This window comes from Crocuta crocuta, unplaced genomic scaffold, assembly GCF_008692635.1.
Source record: "Crocuta crocuta isolate KB4526 unplaced genomic scaffold, BGI_CrCroc_1.0 scaffold223, whole genome shotgun sequence".
NCBI lineage: Eukaryota > Metazoa > Chordata > Mammalia > Carnivora > Hyaenidae > Crocuta > Crocuta crocuta.
This window is the reverse complement of record NW_027529426.1, coordinates 6,381,659-6,406,020: the sequence shown is the minus strand read 5'-3', so window position 1 is coordinate 6,406,020 and position 24,362 is coordinate 6,381,659. Positions and strand designations below refer to the sequence as shown.

At 37.0% G+C, this 24,362-nt stretch overlaps 2 long non-coding RNA genes across 2 annotated transcripts in view; one reads left to right on the top strand and one right to left on the bottom strand.

Annotated features, from left to right (window-relative positions):
• LOC144227284 (uncharacterized) overlaps positions 1-20,123 on the bottom strand; it is a 29,066-nt gene extending 8,943 nt beyond the window's left edge. The window contains exons 1-3 of the long non-coding RNA XR_013333898.1: positions 19,982-20,123; positions 14,751-14,949; positions 13,892-14,016 (exon numbers count right to left, since the gene is read on the bottom strand). This is a non-coding gene — a long non-coding RNA (uncharacterized LOC144227284). The remainder of the gene's footprint in view (positions 1-13,891; positions 14,017-14,750; positions 14,950-19,981) is intronic.
• On the top strand, positions 575-17,696 carry LOC144227285 (uncharacterized). The gene is made up of 3 exons (XR_013333899.1): positions 575-630; positions 14,587-14,683; positions 17,647-17,696. It is a non-coding gene; the product is annotated as an uncharacterized LOC144227285 (long non-coding RNA).
• Positions 20,124-24,362: the final 4,239 nt, after the last annotated feature.

Here is a 24,362-nt window from a genome sequence, read left to right as displayed (position 1 = left end):
TAAAAATGCCCTAAAGTTAATGTTCTAAGGAAAGGGAGTTCAGGGACCTAAGATCAGGAAGAAGCCTACCTATAGTTGAGTCAAACTGAGGGGGATAGTAAGGCTGTCTTGGTCATGATATTCAGGATAAAGGTAAAAGTAACTGCAAAGATATGTGGACCATGCAGACAATGAATTAACTGTAAACTGATGTGTATTTCATTTTCATTTTCTTTCAGATTAACAGCGATTCAAACACAAAAAACTCAGAATCCCGAAGGTCTTCTTGTGAGCATTTGCAGAGTGTCAGTTACATAGGTTGAAAACCTCTTCAATAAATCAGGTTTCTATCTTTTTGTAATTTCTAAATTTAAAGATTTAATATCAAACTCAATCAAAGGAGACATATATTAAGAGAATTGAAAGAGAATGTACATTCTGTTAGTGCCACATACCTGGGTTAAAATATTAGTACATTCAAATGTAAATCCTCTTTATTCACCTCTAAGTTTACATATGAATGTGTTATTAAAATACCTTTAATGTTAACCCTGCTTTATGTCTTGGGCAGGCTGAGAAGAATATCAGAACACCTACTCATTGTTTAAAAGCAATGACAAGCTTGGAGTCTGAAAATATTTCCTCTTTATGGTCTGTAAAATTCCCTTTCTTGAAGTGTGTTGATGCTGAAGTTAATTCTAATTATGGGTGGGAAAAATCACCCATTTTCAGTAACTAGACTAACAAGAATATGTAGATGAATTGGGTTTGCTGGCAAAATCAGATAGAAAAATGCAGATACTCTGGCAATTAGGTATGTAAGTCAAAGAAAAATATGCAAATGACCTAGTTTTCACACTTAGAAACTTTTATGAAAATTCTTCTTTTGAATTTAAGAATATGTTAATTATATCTTTCATAGTTAAGATATAAATGAATTTTTCCTGTAATTGTGGTCAGGATAATTGTTATTAAAATCTACTCAACAATAGAACAATAATGGACAGCATTTAGTATTAAGACTGACAAAGTCTGGGTTCATAAACAACTTCATTCTCCAGGCACGTGACCTTTGACAAATCTCTGATTCTTTCTGGACTTCCATTTCTCAGCTGTAAAATAAGAATAAATGGCACCTGTTTTCTTATTACCACACAAATCCTTCTCAGGAGAATTAATGGAGGTGGCATACATTTGAAAACTAATTTTAAATTTCAAAGTAGTGAAAACATTTTGCTCTGGTCATTGATTTTTGGGTGTCACATGAAACACACTTGACCTACAGGTATATCTCATGTTGATTTTGCTGTGGAGCTATCATGGGAGAAATCTAGGACCTATGCACATGAGATGGACTTTAACTCTAATTCAGACCTGAAGGGAAATGAAAGTTCTGTTAAAGACGTTTGCGGATGGGTGGTTAGCTGACATTGTCCTGGTTATCTGCTTCTTACTTTCCCTTCTGCCTGTTCCTCACTGAGTACTTCTCATGTGAAATGGATTTCCCTCCACTGTTTTCCACAAACAAATTGACAGGAACACAGAAACACACAGAAAAAGATTTTCAATCGATTTTTACAGAAGATTTTGAGTCGCACAGATTAAATCATATGTAAGACATGTCAGTTCTTCNAAACAAATTGACAGGAACACAGAAACACACAGAAAAAGATTTTCAATCGATTTTTACAGAAGATTTGAGTCGCACAGATTAAATCGTATGTAAGACATGTCAGTTCTTTGTCACATGAGCCCCACCAGCTCTGGACGTTTCTTACTGACTTTCATTTCCTGTATTCAAGCATCTATCTTGCTGCTGTTCCTCCTTTTCTTCTATCTGTACTTTTCTCTCAGGAGCCTGGAGCAGTATCAAGAAATAAATATAAAATTCCTATCCTTTTATTATATAGAGAAGCTTAAATTTTCTTTTTATTGCTTTGGCTCTGGTTGAAGCACAAGCCTTTGGGGTTTCATATTGTGTCCTGCTGTTTATCAAACAGCACCGATTTTGTCCAAAACAACAATAACAACAAAAAAGACAAACCAACAACAACAATAAAAATTCTCTGGTACCAGGTGCTACAATTAAAAGGTTGTACCCACCGAAGAGTTGTGAGAATTGAAACAGTTTTTGAGAAAGTTAATAAGCTTCTTATATTTCTCTAATGAGGATAATGGACTACTGTGTCATTTTAGACACTTGTAGATTGATCAAGAGTTTAGAGCTCTCTTGTATCCAACGTGAAATGGCTTTCTTGGGGACAATTCTGGTATAGGTTGTTCATTTCTATAACACTATTATATAATCCTCAGCTTTGTATAGGCCTTTCTTAGCATAGCTGGAGATCCTATTTGAGAGAGTAGTTTTCTCATAGAAGCAAGTATGGTATGATTTATTAAATTATATATAAGACTCATAAGGGCAGGAACCTTCTCTTGCCTTATTTTCTCTTCTATTCCCAGAGCCAAGTTCAGTGTCCAGTACTGGCTAGAAATTCAATAAAAATATTATGATAGAATGAAAAAACAAAGTAAGAAGTGAAATATAGAGACAGGAACATAGAGCTTTATCAGGAGCTCTAAAGTCAATATTCTCTTTTGGAAATTTTGACCTTCACCCCTCTAGTAATATTGCTTGACATTCATTCTGTGAGGATTGTAATTTTGTATCTTCCTAATTGTCCCATCCATTTAATCCCTTTCTGCCATGCTCTCTTCCTTTTCTTATTCCCTTTTCTTACCCTTTTGCTTGTGAAGTGAATATTAGAAGAAATGCTGATCCTCTCTCAGGAAGAATACAAGAACCTCCGTGAACCCAGATGAATCATCTTAGGGCTCCTACTATACATGTGCCTCCCTGCTCAGTCCCAATAACCACAGACAGTAATGAGGGCATTTTCTGGTCTGAAAATGTGCAAAAACAGGAACTCTCTTCTGTGAAAGGGCACATCCACCTCACTCTGCCTTGTCTCTGGAAGAGCCCTTTACTGTAGATTTAGCATGAAATTATGCCAAGCCTAATAGGCTTTCATTAAAATTTTCAGCTAACATAATCAGAATATTTGTTTTTGATAGATTCATAATGAAAACAACACAGGGAGACAACTAAGATGTTTTCAAATGAAAGGGAAAAGGGTCCATGAAACAGGAACATTCTAATAGCTCATCAGTCTGATTTTTGACAGCAGAAACACACATACAGTGCAATTACCAAGAAATGAAATGGATTGTTTTGCAAAGAAAGTGTATATTTGGAAGAGAAATTATGCATGTTGGCTTTTATGGTAATGATCTTCACAAACTGTTTTTTTTGCAACTGATTTCTCTGGTCAACAACTCTGTTGATGACCAGGGATCAGTTTCCTTTTCAGAAGGACACTGCCAAGGTGATCAAGACTGTATCAGGATCTTTTCTGTAATTATTGATCTTGGATTAGAGACATCTATATAGAATCTGTGTTTTTGCTACTAAAAAGGAAAAGAAAGTTATATCTAGGTAATGGTGGGCAACTGGTGGGAAGAAGGAGATTGAGAAGTGGTTGTTATGTTAGAAAGCTGGGAGGTGGGTTACAAAAGCATCCTATATCTTTTTATAGATTGGACAATCCCTGTTTATCTGGTTTGTTCCTCAGAGGGAAACCAATCTCTGGTATCCAGGGTCACAAAAGAAATTGTGCCAGAAGGAGAAAGTACTTGAGAACATTAGAGCCCTAATGTAAATAAATTTCTATAGCAGTCACTTACACAAATATAAATCAGAATCCCAAATAGCAAATTGAAGAAGAGTGAAAAATGTGTCCCAGGGAGTGAAAAATTGTGTCTAGGCAATTAAGCTTTTGGCAGCTGCTACTTCAATTGGTAGCAAATAACATCTGACATGTCAATTCCCTGTGGGTAAGACTGAATCTGTACAAATATGTGTTATTTTTCTAACACTTTTTTCTAAATAAAATTATTAAGACCAATGTTAGAAATTTCATTTAGTTTTTGGCAGGAGTAACTACCTAGAGTTTTATTTAACAGAGATCCTTAAATATGTCAAGATGAAGATTTATAGAAATAGATACTAAAAATCCAAGTGGTAATAATCTATATCTCTAGCTAATTGCTTTGTAAAATGGAATTAAATAGTCATTATATGGATAACTAATTATGCTCTTTGGTAATAATTGAAAGGTAGCATCTTGTAATTGAAAGGTAGTATCTTGTACTTGTTAAGAACATGAAAGACAGGGGCACCAGGAAGGCTGGGTAGCTAGCTCAGTCACCTGAACATCTAACTCTTGATTTTGGCTCAGGTCATGATCTCAGGGTCATGGGATCAAGCCCAGTGTTGGGCTCATGCTGAGGGTAGAGGGTGCTAAAGATTCTCATTCTCTTTCTCTCCCTCTCCCTTTCTCTCTCTCTCCCTCTGCCCCTCACCCCCCCCCCCACTTTTGCTCTTGCTCTAAAAAAAATATAAAAGACAAAATCAGTTTGAACCCAAATTCATGTGTACAAATCTGGACATATTGCATAGTCTTTTTCTGCCTTAGTTCCCTCAATTGTAAAATTGAGATTAATAATAATAATATCTACCTTTAGTGTCTTTGAGAAGGAAAATCTCATAAATAGCATCTCCCTTCTCTGCCTAATTTCTGAACCAATTACGAAATAAGACAAAAGAGTCAGCAGAGAACCTAAATATAATCTCAGTAGGAAAAATCAGTTAAGGATGAGAACTTGTATTAAATTATTTCTGTTCACTCAGGCTAGATCTTTAAATAAGGCATTGGAGAGGAAATTAAGTAGAACTATCTCACTTATAAAAATTGCTTTATCCTACTGATTCATAAACAAGTTATCAGAAATCAAATCCCCTGTTTAGGAATTTTGAAAGACAAGCTACATATTTTTGAATACATGGATCAGTGGCTGTAGCCTAATGACCAGGCAAGTAATTCCACTTTCATACAAAGAATAAGGGAGTCAAGAAGTAGAAATACTTAGTAAAAATCACTTCTCATGGAAATTCTCCACTAATATTTCTTACCTTTTTATTTTCATAGCCTATTGGGATTAACCTTTCAGATTATGCTCATGCAGGAGAGTACCCACTTCTTTGGAGAGACTCCTATCTTCTTGAGGTCACTCTGTCAATGCCCACCACTCTCCTATGGGTATTCTAGGACTGCTAGTGGGTAGTGCAGATTTTGCCCCCAAACACTCAGGAACAGATCAGAACAGAGCATTACTCAAATCCACTCCTATTCCAGATCATTTCAAAACTATATTTTCCAAAAGCAAGAAGATTAAATAAAAACATTAATTAACAATAAATTAGATGGAAAATTGCATTAATAATAAATTGCATGAAGATTCTCCATCTACAAAATCTAACAGTACAGAGAAACCTTAAATGGATATAAATCTTATCATACACTCAAATACTCATGCTGAAGTCCAAAAATTAAATTCCTGGGTTTGGACTGAATTTCCTAGATTCTCCAAGAAAGTACAGATATCATGCTTCCCGTGTCATGGATAGAACATGTGTTGTGGCTTTTGATGTAGAGAATATGATCTTATGCATAGAGACCTAATAGATATTTACAGCTCTCTGTACTCAGGTAGACTCATTCTCTGGGAGCTTAGAATTCGCCTGTATAATCTGGACTGGACTTTTTTATGTTAAGTGTTTCCATTACATTTAATCCTCTTGCTGCATCTTAGATGTCTAACCCAGAATATGTTTTCTGGATAAAAAGCAATCACTGGTTCTGACAGGTCCAGGGTGCAACATATTGATGTCTTCAAGTCTTGCACAAAAGAATAAAGTACATCAAAATTCAGTCTTGAAATTTATATTAATTCATTCTTTCATTTATTCATTTAGTAAAAGTTGAATGCTTACTCTAACAGCATGCCTTGTCTAAGTGCTATGGATAAAAAAGGAAACAACACAGACAAGCTCTCTACCTTCATAAAAATTACAATTGAGTGGGATTCAGTAAATATTAGTAACCAAGTGACTGTATCATAGGGTTTCATGGATAATAAATTCCATCAAGAAAAATAATGCAGGAAAAGTGGACAGAGACTGATGAATGATTAGAGAAGGCTTCTCTGGGGAAGAGACATGAATAAGAGAGAGCAACAAGTAAAGGACTATAGGAAGAGATTTCCTAGTAAAGGAAAACAGCAAGTCCAAAGGCCCTGGGGCAGGAAGGAACTAAGTATGTTTAGGCATCCAAAAAGCAGGAAGATGGTCAATGTAGCTGGAGAGGAGTAAGCACAGGCTGAGCAATAGGAAACAAGGACAGAGATATTCTGAGATCAGATCCATGGTGTCTGATGGGCCATGGGAAGGATTTAGTATCTTTAATTGTGACAGGAAGATATTGAGGAAAGAGTTTTGAGCCATGGCATCTGATCTATATATTTAAAATACAACTCTGGTTTCTGAGTAGAGACTCTATTCTGGGCAGACAAGCATGTAGGCAGGAGATGTCTAAGAAGGTGACCACGGCTGGCCAGACACGAGATGATAGTGGCATGAAAAGGCTGAGAAGTGACTATATGGATGTGATTTGTGAAGGAAACAGTCAAATTAAATTGTACTCTGGGATTTTGGGCCTGAGAAAAAGGGTATATGGTTCTGCCATTTGCTGAGATGGTAACTAGGGAGTAGCTGGCTTACATGAAGTGACAAATATAATAGCTATTCAGATTTTGTGGGACTAATTCAGTCATAATAAGACTGGTATATATTTAGGATAAGATAACTGAAATTCAACATTGATCTATTTTTTAATCCTCCATAAACCCATTATCCACACTACTGACAAGTGAAAAGTTCTGCCATATGACTCATTTATTTGTGAAATCACTTCCTCAGTACATACAGATGGTGTTTGCGGAGACGGTGATAGGGGATGGCCTGATAGAGAAGCAGGGATCCTCAGAGTCACATGGGACCATCTCACCTATGGGGTAGACTGTGAGCATGCTTGTGTTTACACCCCTGCAAGTCAAAGCCAAACTGCAAGCCTTTTACTGTCCTGTTCTCTAGTCTAATGTTTAATAGGTTTTTGCTGCTTTTTTTTTCCTTCTCTACATAGCTTTCTGTAACTGTTGTCATAGCAACAAGATAGTCTTTGCTTAGGAGAAATGGTTTGGACAAAACTAAATTATAAATCAACATCATCAGTAATATGGTTGTTTTTTACATTATTTTTATGAACCCAGGTAATGTTGAGGAGTTATACTTTTACTAAGGTTTAGAGACATAGGACCCACTTTGTCTAATGCAGGGGTCAGCAAACCTTTATGTAAAAGGGCCATATAGGGGTGCCTGGGTGGCTCAGTCAGTTAAGCAACTGACTCTTAATTTCAGCTCAGGTCATGATCCAATGATTCATGGATTTGAGCTGTGAATTAGGCTCTGTGCTGATGGTGTGAAGCCTGCTTGGTATTCTCTCTGTCTCTCTCTCTGTGTCTCTCTCTGTATATCTATCTATCTCCTGCCTTCCCCATTCATGTCCTTTCTCCCAAAAAAAACCCTAAAAAAATAAAAGTAAAAGGGCCAGATAGTTAATATTTTAGGCTTTGAGAGCCATACAGTCTCTATCACTACTATATCTCTGCATTTGTCACAATGATACAGTTCTAGATGACACGTGAATGACTTGAATGTAGCTGTATCCCAATAAATCTTAATTTATAAGAAACAGGCAGTCCACTGGATTTAGCCCATGGACCATAGATTGTCAATCCCTGATCTAATGGGGTCCTTCCCGTCACTTTTTAAGATAGTGTTCAAAGTATATTTACTCTGTCATGCACAGAATTCCTGGGCCTTACCTCTAACCCACCTAACTGGAATTTCTTTGGTTATGAATTTGTAACAAGCTCCACTCCCCATATAGTGCCAAGTTAACTAAATTCAAATACTGAGGTTTATCAAACCTTTATAAAGAGTTCCCTAAATAGAATGAGGTACAAATCACCACAAGGCTTTCTACATTCTAAAATCAATGTTCCTCTATTAACAAGTGAAGTAACATATGAGCAGCATGAATAGTAGTTTTTAAAGGAGAAAGAAATTTGACAACATTTTAATGTGCCAAGATTTCGCCCAAAAAATTGGATTTCTGATTCTTCTTATAAATCATAAAATCTGGCAACACAGAGCCCACATTCCTGCACAGCAAAATCCTGCTAGAATTGAATCATGAGCACCTGATTCAGAGAAAGTACATATACTGATCTAGACCACATCCCCCACCACTCTCTACCATCTCATATACTGTCCCACTTTACCCATTTCAGTTACACGGCTGCCTCCTGTGGTAATTTCATTTTACAACCAATGATTTAGTATATGCACTCTCAATACCTGTCAGTCATGGTGTATCATTGGCTGATACCCATCTTTCTTATATCAGAACATGAGGGCATATGTCATAAGCTATGTATATGCAAATTTTTAGGCTGCCCATTTTAATAGAATCCCTCTAAAATGGAAAAGATAAACAAGTTTTATGCTTCCTGTTGTAGTACTTATAAGTTTGTTGTCTTTGTGAGGCATGACAGAAGGGACCCTGAATATTAAGTGACAAGTCAAATGCATGTATTTTTATCATCGTCAAAATATTTCAATGAGACAGAAAGGATCAAGCAATCTTGGTTTCATAAATTAACGTCTGTTCCAGCACCTCCTATTTAAAAGGAGAATGTGTTCTTTGGCCGGCTGCTCCCTTGTGCTTCTAATGGGGACACTTTCAGATGAAGCCTGGAAGAGGGGATGAAGACAGAGTGTGACTAGAAACATAAGCATTTGTGTCTTGCCAAAGCAAATGTCTCTTTTCACCCTTTGTACTTGTGGACAGGAAGTGAGGTCTAACTTTGACTGGTTGACATTTTGTTTTATTTTGTGCCCTTTCACTTCCTGCACTAGGTACTCTGAGCCCCTGGTGGGAGGAGGTAGGAGAGTTCGGGGAAAGGGGAAAAATTGCACAAAGATAGAACTCATTTCTAAGAAAGATGTTTCTCTCCCTATAAAGATATTTAATATGATAAAGAAAAAACTCACTTGGAAACTATTTACTGCTATCTTTTTGCTATCATTTATATCTACTCACAAATGTCCTAATTTTTTAATGTATTGCTAATACTAGGAAAGGCCAATATATGTTTATGATGTTAGACACTAGATTTGGTGTCAGACAAAGATAGATTTGAATGCCAACTTCATAACTTCCAAGATTTTGAGTCTTTTGTGTGTCAGTTTTCTCATTTGCAAAATGGAAAGAGAAATCCTTTGTGCCTCATCAAAGTGTTATAAAGAGTAAATTCATGTGAAAGATTTAATGAAGGACCAGACATTTAGTAAATATTTTCTTTTACCTAGTAAATATTTTATTTAGTAAATATTTCTTCCTAATTATAATTTTTATCTGTAAAATGTGGATAATGATAGAATCTAGCTCATTGGGTTATTATGAAGATTTAATCAAATCATACCCATGAAACGTTTCTCAGAGCGCCTTGCACATGTTAAGTCCTTCACATATGCCACCTGTTTAAAATGTTATTACTATAACAATTATTGTTAATAATAATCACAATCCTTTGGAGGAAAAAATTCATTTTGAAAGAGATGGCTAATGGTTACCTAATTTTTCAAACTATAATCTGAATCATACTATATAAAAACATCCTTGGTTTTCTTGGCAGAATATAGTATAATGTATTGGAAAAGAAATGGGCTTTGGAGGCTGGCAGATCTGAGTCTGGTCTCTACCCACCTAGTTACTAGTTGGGTAATGACATCAGGTTTGACCTCTCCCTGCTTGAGTTATCTTTGAGCCATTGTAATCACTTGAATTAGAGTAAAAAATAGTTCAAATGGTTTTTGATAAGATTCAACGAGATGAGTATGTCCTTGATGTGAAGGCTTAGCAATCTGCTTTGGGTTCCCACAGTGCTTTGGTTCTGGATACTTTCTAGTACAGGTTTGCTTTCCACGTGCTCTTACTCATGTTCGAATATATTTATAAGTTGTTAGAAGACTCTGCAGATGAATCCTATGATCTAATACATTGGTTCCACCAGGGGCAACTTTCCTCCCAAGGGATATTTGGCAATGCCAACAAACACCTTTTATGGTCTTGCCTGGGCTGTGGGGGAGAAGCAATGAGAAAGAGTTCTACTGGCATTTAATAAGTAGAGCCCAGAAATGCTCCTAAACATCCTAAAAATACACAGAGCATCCCCCACAGCAGTGAATATCAAATAGTGAAGCCTAAAGGTCAATAGTACTGAGGTTGAGAAACTCTGACCTAATACATGGATCTTTCTACTTCAACTTTAAGGAGTTGAGAAACTTAAAGTAGACAGTAGCAATTCCAAAACTGGTCTTGGAAACTGTCAGGGTGAATGATAGGATTCTCAGAAATGCTGAAGAGATTTTTCTATACTAAAATTCTCCCTTCACTCATCTCCACAATTACAGGTTCATTCCTTTGGTAATATTTAATCCTTTCCTAGGTTCAAAATGTATAGCATCTCATTTGTCATTAATATACCTATGTGCTTACTGTGTCTGCTGGAAAAGCACCTAATATTTGCTTAGATAAGGCTGAAGGAGCATAAGTACAATAGAGGTTTCAAAGGCCCATCATCCACAGTGACTGGTCTCAGGGTTTCCATACTTGGCTGTCTTAAGTCTCAAATACACAAAGCAGTTAGATGGTGTTGTTTATAACCTAAGTGAGTATAGAACCATCTCTTGATCACCATGGTTTCACAGAGTCTTAGAATAAAGCTCAAATCATTACCCTAGCCTACAAGGCCCTATGTAATGGAGCCTGCCCACTCTCTGATCTGGTGTTATAACTGTCCCTCTGCTTACTCAGCTATAGTCACATGAGCCTTCCCATTATCCCCCCAATAAACCAAACTCACTCCAGCATCAGGCACTTAGCCGTTTCTATTTTTCTGGAACATTCTCCTAAATCTTTGCTTATTTATGTGCCTGCTTCAAAGCTCACCACATGAGAGCCTTGAGCATCCTATGAAAACTATTATCTCAACACCACCCTTTGCACACATCATTCCTTTCCTGTGCTTCATTTTTCTTCATAGCACCCATCACAGTCACACAGTATATTGTACAAGTGTTTGTACATGTGTACTGCATGTCTCTACCATTCTAGAAAGTCAGCTCTTATTGATTTGTAATCCCTATAAACATCCTGCTAATCAGAAGTGAATGGAATACAGCTGGGCAAATGCTTCGCTGATCTGTATTTTTATATTTTATCTTCTCCTAGTTTTTCCATTAAAAAAATAGAACAGTCTTGGGGGGTCTGGATGGTTAAGTGTCTAACTCCTGGTTTTGCCTCAGATCATGATATCACTGTTTGTGAGTTCAAGCCCTGCATCAGGCTGTACAGCTGGCAGCTTGGAGTCTGCTTGGGACTCTCTCTCCCCCTCTCTCTGCCCCTTCCCTGCTTGGGCTCTCTCTGTCTCTCAAAGTTAATAAATAAACATTTTTAAAAATTAAAAAAAATGGAAGTCTATATCCATGTGTCACTAGAATATGCTAGAAATTCCAGTAACTGTCAGAATTTTGATTCATCTGACTAGAGGCCCATCAATCAAATCTGACCAATAGAGACTTTTAAGAAAATTACGTCTGAGTGGCTTTCAAAGGAACTTTATTCTCCAGTTCATTCCCATACCTGGTGAACTATTACCTCCATCTACATTAGGTGATTATATATAACATATAATATAAGTATATATACCTATACGTATATGTGTGTGTCATACAGATATATATCTATATAATATCTATATTAAGTTCACCTATCTATAAGAAGTGAATATATTTTCATACTTGGTCACCTCACACCTTTGTGGGGTTTTTAAAAAAATTTTTTTTTCTAATGTTTAATTTTTGAGAGAGAGAAACAGAGAGAGAGTGAGCAGGGGAGGGGCAAAGAGGGAGGGAGACACAGAAACCAAGGCAGGCTCCAGGCTCCGAGCTGTCAGCACAGAGCCCAACGCAGGGCTCAAACCCATGAACTGTCAGATCATGACCTGAGCCGAAGCCAGACACACAACCAACTTCGCCACTCAAGTGCCCCACACATTTGTGTGTTTTGCCTGACTCCCAAAGGCATTTGGGTTTATTTATAAGTCCTGATCTACATGACAAAAACAATTTGCCTAACTCGACTAAATTGCATTTATTGAATTTAATTAAACATTATGAATAAGTGGAATAAGCTAGGCAATGCAATGTGAAGACCTCATATGTGCCTCTTGCATCCAAGATTTGTTTTTCCTTTTGATTCACCAACGACAAAATATCAATGTGAACAGCTATAACAAGCCACAGAAGTCTTATGCAGTGACGGCAATAGTCTACGATATTACACTGGCACCAAATACACATTTTTCTACAGAATCATTCACTTCTGTCTCTAGCAATGTCTAATGGCTCTGAGGGTACAGGAAAGGTAGAAAGTCCATTATTAAATTAGGCACTCATCAAGGAAAAGTTGAAAGATACCACTGGTTAGGGAGGTTTAAAAGATGAAGAGGAAATGAGAGAGAAACTAAAAGAAATGTGACCTTTGATTTCTCCTAAGTCAGAAACTGCCTGGTCTTTACTTACCCAGCATCCTGTCTGTTCACATTCTCATCTACTCTTACCTATCGGTATCCCTTCCGCCTTGTTTGCTGTTGACTCTTGTATTCACAGAAAGAATATGAACCCCTCTGAGATGAACTAAAGAAGAGTTTGTTACTGAGATCATTTTTACTGTTGATACCCTGTGTTTCTTCTCTGTTGACCAGCCATGGCAATTTTTAAAGACCTTGTAGTTCCTGTTTGTCTGAACTTCTGGTCTTCTCTCTCTCTCTACCTCTTTTTCTGTCTCCCTCTCTCATACACACACACACACACACACACACACACACACACACTTCTCAAAACAGACCAAACTACAAACACAGTTTGTCCCCAAGATATCTGTAACATCCTGGCTCTTAGTTTTGTGTCTGGAATTCACCCTGTGTAACGCCCTGGTCCCTCTTGACTGGTGCTCCTAGTGGTGTGTCTCCCCTGTTTCTACTTTACTGCCTGACTCTCACTAGGCTTCTGGTAAAGCAGCCCCAGTTCCTTGCTTGACCTTCCAGCACAAATGCCTGTATCCTGATGATCCCATGGTGCTCTGTCCTGGACGTTGGACAGACACACATTCACCCTTATTTCCTATTTTATTTAAGCTTATGGTAACCCCTGGATGTTTTGTTTTTGTTTTTATGGTTTATTTTTGAGGCAGAGAAAGACAGAGCATGAGTGGAGGAGGGTCAGAGAGAGAGGGAGACACAGAATCTGAAACAGCCTCCAGGCTCTGAGCTAGCTGTCAGCACAGAGTCCGATACAGGGCTCGAACCCCCAAACCATGGGATCATGACCTGAGCTGAAGTTGGATGCTTAACTGACTGAGCCACCCAGGTGCCCTTCCCTGGATGTTTTAAAGTGATAAATGCTCTGTGGGATTTTCCAGAAACATAGATGATTATCAGCAGAAAACTGTACCTAAACTATTTGTTAATTTTTTCTCCTGTAAGAATTTAAAGGAAAAAAATTCTGATGTACTTTATTTTTCCCATCTGAAAAGACAACCCTCAAGGGGAAGGATGGGCACAGAGAATGTATGCTCATCCCTCACGGCTTGAATTTATGCTACACCGAAGTGTATAGACCTGTGACTTTTATTGTTCTGTGCTCTAAAGAGGCATCAATCTTGCTTGTCCAACTGAAACATCCTAACAGGCATACACTGAAAATAAGAGACTCCTTAGCTACATAATCATAGCCTTTATAGAAAAATGCTTGTATATGAGTACTTACCAGGTTTTTTCAGTGACAATGTAGCAGGCCAGAAGGTTGACAAGATTCATATAATCAGCCATGCAAATGCAGCTGATGGAAGCATTCTAATTGCTTTGAAACACAATCCATCATAATCACATCTTCTGAAAGCAAATGAATGACATGATACCTTAAATTATAGGTTTCCTATAGACTGAAGTGTAATCTTTTACTTTCCTTTTATTCTTTATGTCTCCCCACACTCTATTGATATTTCTGGCACTAGGAATATGCATTCAAGTTTTGTTCCTCTTTTGAATGACTTTAATTTGAAATCAATTTGAAAAGTGCCCTATATTAAGAAGCCCTGTGGAATGCTATTGAAAACACACATCTGCTGGGTAATTTTTTCATGTGATATGTAAAGTTAAATCTTCATAAACAACATAAAGGAAATTATAATCCCCAGTATTAGGTTTTGCAAAATAGCCCAAAGCAGATTTTTTCCTCCTAATGAGGGAGTCAGAATTAAATTGAACAAATACCACCACCAAAATTTAATTATTTCCTCCCTGTTCACAAAGAGCTGTAAGTAACTGCTCTTTAGTGAAAGCTCATCATAGTGCACAATGCTCCTCTGACCTAGAGTTACTATTTTAAATTCCAATGCATGAGTTGCTAAAATGTACTCAATTATTTGCTGACCAATACCCCTCTCCTTTTTATCCTAACAGAGCCATTCTTTTTCTCCTCTGCCCTCTTCCTCACTCAGCCCATCTATTTGCAAAGCTGCTGCCTCTCAAGCCAACAAAATGAGAAGGATGTGAACTGGTTAGTTTTTTATTGTCTAATAAGCCACCCCCAACTTGGTACCTTTAAACAGTCACCATTTACTTACTTCATACATCAGTGAAGTGGTGATTTGGGCTGTTCATAGCTGGTGATTCTTCTGGCTCAGCTGGGTTCAATTACATGTTTGTGAACTGCCTCGTTGCTGGGAATCAGTGACTGGTCCAGAATGGTCCCAGCTGCGAAGATTCATTTCTATTCCACGTGTCTCTCATCCAGCAGACAAGCCCAGGTTGTTCATGTCGAAGCTGAACAGTTTTGCAAGACAGAAAGCAAAGGCATTAAAAAACCTTTTGAAGCCTAAGCTCTGAAGGCCACACAGTCACTTCCACTGCATTCCGTTGGGTAAAGCAAGACGAAAGGCAAACCCAGATTTTATGGGTAGGAAACTAGCATCTTTTGATGGGACCAATGGCAAAATCACATTGTAAGGCTCCTGGATACAGAGTAAAGAAATTGTGGCTCATTTCCCCCAGAAAGTTTGATAGGGATTTGGAAATGAGGCATTTTTTTTTTAAGATTGTTATATATGAAGAGATAGCTTCTTTTCCTCCAGATATTTTCTTGTGAGGATGTCAAATTTAAAACTGCAACAGCTAGGGGCACTTGGGTGGCTTAGTCAGTTAAGCGTCCAACTTTCGCTTAGGTCATGATCTCGCGGTTCGTGGGTTCGAGCCCCGCGTCGGGCTCTGTGCTGACTGCCAGCTCAGAGCCTGGAGCCTGTTTCAGTCTGTGACTCCCTCTCTCTCTGACCCTCCCCTGCTCATGCTGTCTCTCTCTCTCTCTCCTAGAAATAAATAAAAACCTTAAAAAAAATAAAAATAAAAAATAAAACTGCAACAGCTAACTCAATATCCGCAAGGTAGAAAGTCAACACAGAAGAAGAATGAGTCTACAGGGACAAAGGAGACAAACTTGACAAAGCTAACTCTACTCCATCCTTCCTCCCACCTCTCCCTGGCCTCCATCATTCCTAGACAACCACTAATCTGCTTTTTGTCACAACAGGTTAGCTGCAGTTTTCTATATATGTTATTATACAGCATGCACACTTTTCATCTTGCTTGTTTTACCCAGCACACTTATTCTGAGATTTATCCGTGTTTTTGTATGTCACAATAGTTTATTTGTATTGCTGGGTAGTATGCCACCACACACCACAGTTGGTTGACCCATTTGCCTGTTGGAAGACATTTAGGTTGTTTGCACTTCCAGGCTACTCCAGTCACAACTCTATGAACATTTGTGTACAGGTCTTTGTACAGACATATGCGTTGATTGACCTTGGGCCTATCTTGGAGTAGAATGTCTGGGTCATATAGGAGGTGTATTCTTCATCAACTAAAATAGGAGATATTCACTGTATCTATCACATATTAATACCTACCAAAATAAAACAGAATTATAATGCCATAAAATTAATTATTTAACCACTTTTCAAAATAGCTATTTCTAAATATGTTTTCTTTTAAGGAGGCAATCTCTGGGGCTCCTGGGAGGCTCAGTCAATTAAGTGTCTGACTTCTGCTTAGGTCATGATCTCACAGTTAGGGCGTTCAAGCCCCATGTTAGGGTTTATGCTGATAGCTCAGAGCCTGGAGCCAGTTTCAGATTCAGAAGTCTCTCTCTCTCTCTCTCTCTGCCCCTCCCCACTCACACTCTGTCTCTGTCTCTCTCCCTCTCTCTCTTTCAAAAATAAGTAAACATTAAAAACAAAACTAAATAAGCAATCTTTATCATTTAGAAAAGGTAGAAGAGCTATTATTACATTAAACATATGAGTCATTCTTTTAGTTCATTTTTATTGTACAATTTATACTTTATGAATTCTTTTTATAGTCAGGTAGGTCCTTCATCAATACTGGAAATAAGTATTTTGTGTTAAATACAAAGAAGGACGTATATATTTGGCCAAATTGATCAAGCACTAGATAATGTGAAAATTCACTAAATAGCTTGTCTTTTATAGAGAGAGATTATGCAAACTTTTTTCCCTATCTAGATATTGTTAAAAGTAGTCAGAGTTAATTTATCCAGTGAATCTTCCAGTTACATAAACTGTGTATCATTTCAGCCTGTTGAGACAGAAATGGTTTCTTTCTACTTTCTTCAAGGCTAGTTTCTTCTCTTTAACTTTCGATTATTCCTCTTTGGCCAAAAACTCACATACTTTCCCATACTTTTCTAAAGACTAATTTTATCCTTTTCTTTACATACTCAAGCGTTTCTTGTAATTGCTTTGGCAGAAAGAGAAGAAATTTTTTTCCTGGTTCACTTAATGAAGGGAACTCTGGCAAAGCTACAGGTCTTCAACTTAAAATGTGTTTTATTATTTATGCATTTGGTACAGGCTCGTGGTGAGCATTTAGGAAATTCATAATGTTTTAGGAATATAAGGAAAAGAAATAAACATAATTCCACCTCCTAGGGATAAAAGTCATTAACATTTAGAATATTTGGTTCTAGTATATGAAGCCCAATTTGATTTTTGACTGCAGTGTGTATATTATTTGCTTCTATCCCAACCTATGTAGATATTCACCAGATGGAGAAACTCCACTAATTATGTTTCCTCCAGTGTCAAATATACCAGCTGGTGATCTCATCACAGCTCTTCGGATCCCTTCCACCATGCTACTGTCTACTTCTTGCTGTCTGCACAACTGTGTCAATTTCTTTTGCTCACTTAAGCCACCCATAGCCCTTCAGTTAATCAAAGAGAGAAGTTACTAGAAACCTCCAAGTAGACTCAATCTATCAGTTGTTTTCAGATAATCGAAGATTAAAGATACATTCAGGGAAGTAAGAGGCTTAAATGACGCAGCCTGGTATAGAATAAGATTCACTGGTATGAGAGCACTGAGTGTATTTCTCTCAGCCACCCCCTTCTTCTGGCAAGAGACCTAGGTCTTGACAATCATAGTGGTGTTTCCATGCACCTACAGGTTGCAGGATGGAGGCAGAACTGAGAGCAGAAGTTGAAGGGGAATTTTCAAGTTCTACTCCTGCCTCCATGGCCCCGTGACTTGTAATGGCCCAGGCGCTGGCGTCAGAGGTGAGGTGTGATGAAGACCAGTGTGAATGGATAAGATGAGTGCGCTTGGGCACATACTTTTCTCTGTTTTCCACCTCTAAGCACCCAAAGAGAATATGTTTCCTAAGAATCTCAAGATGAAGTCCTAGCCATAGACTGTGGGACCTGATGCTTTATCTCAGGGCTTATCGCTTCCTCTTCCTTAGAATCACCAGGAGGGATACAGCATTTACCTGGTTTACAGCCTTTGTCTTACATACATATTAACAAACAGAGAAACTGATACCCCTAAAAAACACATGTTTACAGGTCCAAATATCCATAGACTTGAGGGATACAACTACTACAGAAGAACAATAATATATGCCACATGGATCATAATCAGTAGAATTTTCAAATCAATAATTTAAAATAAGCCCTGTCCAATATAGGTAAAAATATTTTAAAGATTAATTATATGAAACAGATATGAGACAATAAAAGAAACAAGATGAAATATTTGATCTGAAAAACATAATAGTTGAAAGGAGTTAATTGGAGTAAAATAGTGCCAACACTATGGAAAACAGGATGGAGGTTTCTTAAAAATTAAAAATTACAAATAGATTGATGCAGCAATCTCACTTCTGGGTATATACCCAAAGGAATTAAAAACAGGGTCTAGGAAAGACATTTATACACCTATGTTTATGACATCATTATTTGTAATAACCAAAAAGTGGAAACAACTTAAGGATCCATCAACAGATGAACAGATAAAATGTAATGTCTACAAACAATAGAATATCATTTACCCTTAAAAATTAACCTGTAGCATTGTAATAATTTTTGAAATCAGGGAGATTTAGACCTGTAACTTTGTTCTTCTTTTTCAAGATTGTGATGATTTTGGCTGTTTGGAGTCTTTTGAGATTCTATATGAATTTTAGTATACATTTTTCTATTTTCACACACCCAAAAAATGCTTCTGGGATTTTGATAGGGATTGCATTAAATCCAGAGGACATGTGCGTTTTTAAGGCCAATTCATCTTGATTCTAAAACTTCATAAATTATTACAAGACAGGACAATTATAATTCTATTTTGTTGTGAATATAGATGCAAATATTAAAATTAGTAAAACTAAGATATTAAATGCTAAAAATAATATTAATTAATAAGTCAATGATATGAAAAAACATCATGATCAAGTAGAATACATTCCCCAAATATAAGAAATAATATTGGAATTGTTTTTCCACATTAATAAGCAATAAAACAGGAAACCAGTAGAAAATTAGCCAGACTATAAACAGGCAGTTTAAAGAAATGGAATCTCCAAAAAGCTAGAAAGCATACAAAGAGATGTTTAAGCACATAAGTAATCAGATAAATAAAAAATTCCACAAAAATGAAGTATCATCCACCATTATGACAGAAAATTAGAAAGCTGGATGATGACAAGTGTTAGTAGAGATGTGACTATAGAATCCCATGCCCTACTTACAGATGTGTGGACTGGAGCCCTTTCTGTACAGGACACTGGTAGCACTCATTCAAATTAAGTATGTGTGTATACTATGACCCAGTATATCCATTCCTGGGTATATAGCTGAAAGCAAGTCTCATATTTGCCGGAGTCCAGTTCCAGCAGGTCCAGGGGTCCCTGAAGGATGGATGGTGTCGGTGAGAGAGGGATGAGAGAGCCCCGAGAATCTTTCTGATCACCAGGCAGGCATCTCAGGCTCAACTTTATTTTATAATTAAGTGTTTGGGGGATGGTACAGAAATGGCATTTGCCTTTGACAATGATTTTTGGTGACAAACTTCTGTGATATGTAAGAATTTCCCAGAACATAGATTTGTAGAAGACTCCTGCATAACCTTTATCAATAGTGACTGAGGTAGGTAATTTAGATGCTTACCCTCTGGGGAAGGAAGGTATCTAGCATCCAAGACAATGTTTTTAGCATAAAAAGAGTGAAGTTTAGTTTGTGAGCAGGGGTCAATAACTTGTTTGTTTAAGGGGAAGCATTAAGAAAAACAGGTCTTTCAGGAAACACAAATGTTTGCTCCCATAATCACAAAAGAAAAAGTTCCTACAATAGGTTCCTTCACAGGGTGCAATCAGCATATTCAAGGCCAGAGTAAGTCACTCCAAATACCAATCACAAGATGCCTTGGATGTCAGTGCTCCAAGCAGAAACAATTGGGTGGGAGGTGGATATCAGCCAATATCTGACCTGTAAGAGTCTGTGCAACTTACCTTAACCTCATAGGAAGTTCTTTTTCAACCCATGAGCTCAGAAACGGCTCCCAATACATATTGACTCATAAGGGGACAGGTGTGAGGATATACATGGTAGCATCGTTCAGAGTGATGTGGACTAGAAACCAATCTCTGTGTCCACCTAATGTGGTGCAATTAGAAAAAAAAATATGCTATTAACATATAGCAACATGGATACATTAAAACACATTGCACGTTAAAAAAATGAAATGAAATTTCAGGCATAATACAATTGTGGGAATTATAATACATTCAAATCACACATCAAAACATCATTACATATTTTATTAAAAACACCCAAAACCTTCAACAATGCATTAGTCAAACACATTAGATTGATTGCCCATGAGAAAGAGGAATGGGGTTGGGAATGGGAAAAACAAGAATACGAACCAATAAGTCAGACCAATGATGATTGTGTGCTGAGAATGTGCCTTATGTTTAACCCAACACCTTGCAACTCAGGACAACAGCAACAACAAAGTCACAAATAGAGGCAAGATAGAGGGCCTCCCACCCATGCTTTAGAATATTAATAAACAGATGGGCGCTTGGGTGGCTCAGTCAGTTAAGCCTCCGACTTCAGCTCAGGTCAGGATCTTGCCATTCAGAGTTGAGCCCCACATCGGGCTCTCAGAGCCTGGAGCCCATTTCAGATTCTGTGTCTCCCCCTCGCCCTCCCGCTTCTGCCCCTCCCCTGCTCTCTCCCTCTCTCTCTATCTTTCTCTCTCTCAGAAATAAACATCAAAAAAAATTTTTAAACTATCTTTTATCAAATTGTGTCATCTCTCAGACTGATCATCTCAATAGTCTCCTATTTTTCCTGCTTACCCTCTGATTCTCCAATCCATTCCTAATCCTTAGACAAAGTGATCTTTTGAAGTGTACATGAGATCATGTTACTCCTCTATTAAGATCCTCTAAAAACTTTCCATTATTCTTACAATGATACTCAAATTTCTATTACGGTCTCAAGGCCCTCCAACTAAATATTTCAATATCCCCTCTACTTTTTGCCACCTTCCAGGCACACTGCTGTTTTTCAGACACCCCAGCCTCATTTATACAGCAACATTTTTGCACATCCTGTCCTTCTAATTGGAGCACTCTCCCTATGATCTTTGTCTTACCGATTCCTTCCTGTCTTCACGAGCCAAGTCCAAACCAATCTTTTCAATGAGGTCTCCTGTGAGCACACTTTCTTTTTAATTTTTTAAATGTTTATTTATTTTTGAGAGAGAGAGATAGAATGTGAGTGGGAGAGGAGCAGAGAGAGGGAGACATAGTCTGAAGTAGGCTCCAGGCTCTGAGCTGTCAGCACAGAGCCCTATGTGCAGCTTGAATTCATGAACCATGAGATCATGGCCTGACCCAAAGTCGGATACTTAACTGACTAAGCCACCCAGGCACCCCTCCTGGGGACACACTTTCTAACGGGGCTCCTCCCCCAAACACTTGCTTCGTATCACCTTATTTTATAATCTTCATAGTAATGATCACTTATGGACTTTATCTTATAAATGTACTTGTTTGTTTTATATTTCCCACACTAAAACATAAGCTTGGGTTCTTTTTTTTTTTTCTTTTCTTACTACTCTACCCATGAGGCCTAGAACAAGGCTCCCCACAAAGTATATACCCAGAAACACCTATTGTTCTGAATGAACAATGTAGCAATTAAAAATTTTTCCAATTTTTAAGGGCCCAGTTGAATTTGAACACACTTAGCAAAAGAAACAACGTGCATGCTAGAAAAGACTTAGGTGGGCCTATTTTTTGTGGGAGATACTGCTGAGCTTTTATGGTGATAAAGACAACACTAAAGTTTTGGTTTTCTCAACAATATAATAGAGATAGTGTCAGGAATAAAAGAGAACAAGGCATTTAAAACACAACACAAACACTGATTCCAATAAAAGCATTATTATTATTATTAATAATAATAATACTATCTCTAAGCTTTACATAATAGACTATCTATAGTTGGGTATACACAGTCTATTAAATTTCCTTTCATCTATATTTTGTTATTCTTTGCTTATGTTCTCAAGGGGTCATCTTTATGTGTATAGTGCTACAAGATCAGTCAAACCTTGTCCAGAACCTTATTTCTAGAGCCTCAAAAGATTTATGTTTAATGTCGCATTGACTGAGATGCACCAGTAATTCCCATTGAAAATAAAAGATCCCTTTTGTAACATTCTCCCTCTCTTATTCTGTGACAGCCTCTACTAACCATATTTTTGCTTCACATTCTTTTACCCTTAATCTCCTAGCAGCAAAAATGGTTTGTTCATGCTTGTTCATTTCATACAGTTTCTTTCCTTTAGATTTGCTCTTCTCTGGTTTCTATTCTTATATTTTTCTTGGTTTCTTGTCTTGTGAAATTGAAACAAACATAATCACTGCCTTCATGGTGAGAACATTATTTGTTAACAGATGGTAGGTTTTCAAAATCTGAATCATTTAAACTTGGAGACACTGAAAAAGGTAGTCAAAATTGGGCTCTGCCTAAGACTGAAAAAGAAAGGTCATTTTTTTTTTCCAAGATAAATTAAACTCTTATAAACAAAGTTACTGACTGCTAGCGGCATTAAGGAAAGCATATATAAAGGCATGGGAATTCATTTGTCTCTCTCCATTGGTTAATGGATTTTGAACATTAGTCATTAGGTTTCTCAATTTTAATTAATTTAAGTAATTTATATAATGAAATTTCTGTACATGAAATATTCCTAATAAGCATTTCATCATCTATCCCAGAAGGATTTCAAATAAATTAGTTCACGTAGTTCAGCTGTGCTTCAGATAGGAGGTAGTGGGAATTGGAAGCCCTGAGACACTGAACTGAGACAGCAAACAGGAAAGTGCAGGGAGGGTCTAGCGGAAGTTCCTCTGATGGTTATAATTCACCAGGCAAAGGGCTAGACACTAAATGACCAGGTTTACAAAACATTTTGTTTATACTAAATCCATTTTTTCACTGTACGGTTTTGCAACTTTGCTGAGTAATTATCCTCTAATTTTGTGTTGTTTAAACTAATTGTAAGATGCTTACAATCAGACACCATTTTTTCACTGTCTCATTAATCTTTATTATTATAAGAGTTATTATAATGCCTATGAAGACTCACCTTGAGTGAAAGTTGTGGTTACCTCTAGCAAGGAACTGGAATGGGAGTCATTTCCACTTTTCCTGTATTTTCTACTGCATTTAAGTTTCAATTTTGAGTTAATTTTAGACCTATAGCAGGGTACTAAGAGTTCCTGAATGCCCTACATTTAGCTACCTGTAATGTTAACATCTTGCATGATGATACCACAACTATCAAAACTAAGATAACATTAGTTCAATACTATTAGATAGATTCCAGACTTTACTCAGATTTCACCTTTTTCTTTTCTTTTTTTTTTTTACTAATTCTGTTCCAAAATATAGTCTAGGATCCCACATTGTATTTAGTTGTCATGTCTCCTTAACCACCCCAAACTGTAACAGTTCTTCAGTTCTTTTATTGTCTTTAATGGCCTTGAATTTTAAAAGTACAGTCCACTTATTTTATAGACTGTCCTTTAATTTGGATTTGTCTAATATATTTCTCATGAATAGACACAGATTATGTATATTTGGGAAGAATGCCACAGATAGAAGGTTTCCTTCTCATTGAATCTTATCAAAGGCACATGATGTCAACATCTCTTCTTACTGGTAATTTTTTACTTTAATTTCTTGATCATTGGAGTCTGTCAAGTTTCTCCACTATAAACCTACTATATTGTCCTTTGAAATTAATAAATATTTATTTTTTGACAATTTCTTTGAGAGTATGCAGCCCAAATTTACCCATCAGTCTTAGCTTTCATTGGTAGATCTTGCTTGCATCAATTATTACTGTGATGTTCTGATGATGATTTTCTATTTCCCTCAATCTTTCCATATTTACTAACTAGAATTATTTCTCTGTAATGAAGAGTGGTCCCTTCTCTCCGTGTATGAATGTATGTATACATGCTTTTGTTTAGAATGAGATGTATTCATTTATATCATATAAGTTCAAAGACAATTATCTTACTTTTGGGTTCATATTTATTATTGTTATTATTATTATTTGCTCAAATTATGTCAACTTGGCCCCTGTGCCTTTTGATATATTTTCTTTTTTTCTATCTTTTTTTCTTTAACACTACCTTATTTTTTGGCACTACAATATGTTGTAGGTTCATCTCCTATCTTTTTCTGCCCCGACCCTGGAATCCACCTTTCCTCTAAGAAGTTTTTCCTTTTATTAGGCAGTTATTTATAGAAACAAATATCTGAGCATAAGAGGCATTGATTGCTACTGAGGTATCACTACTT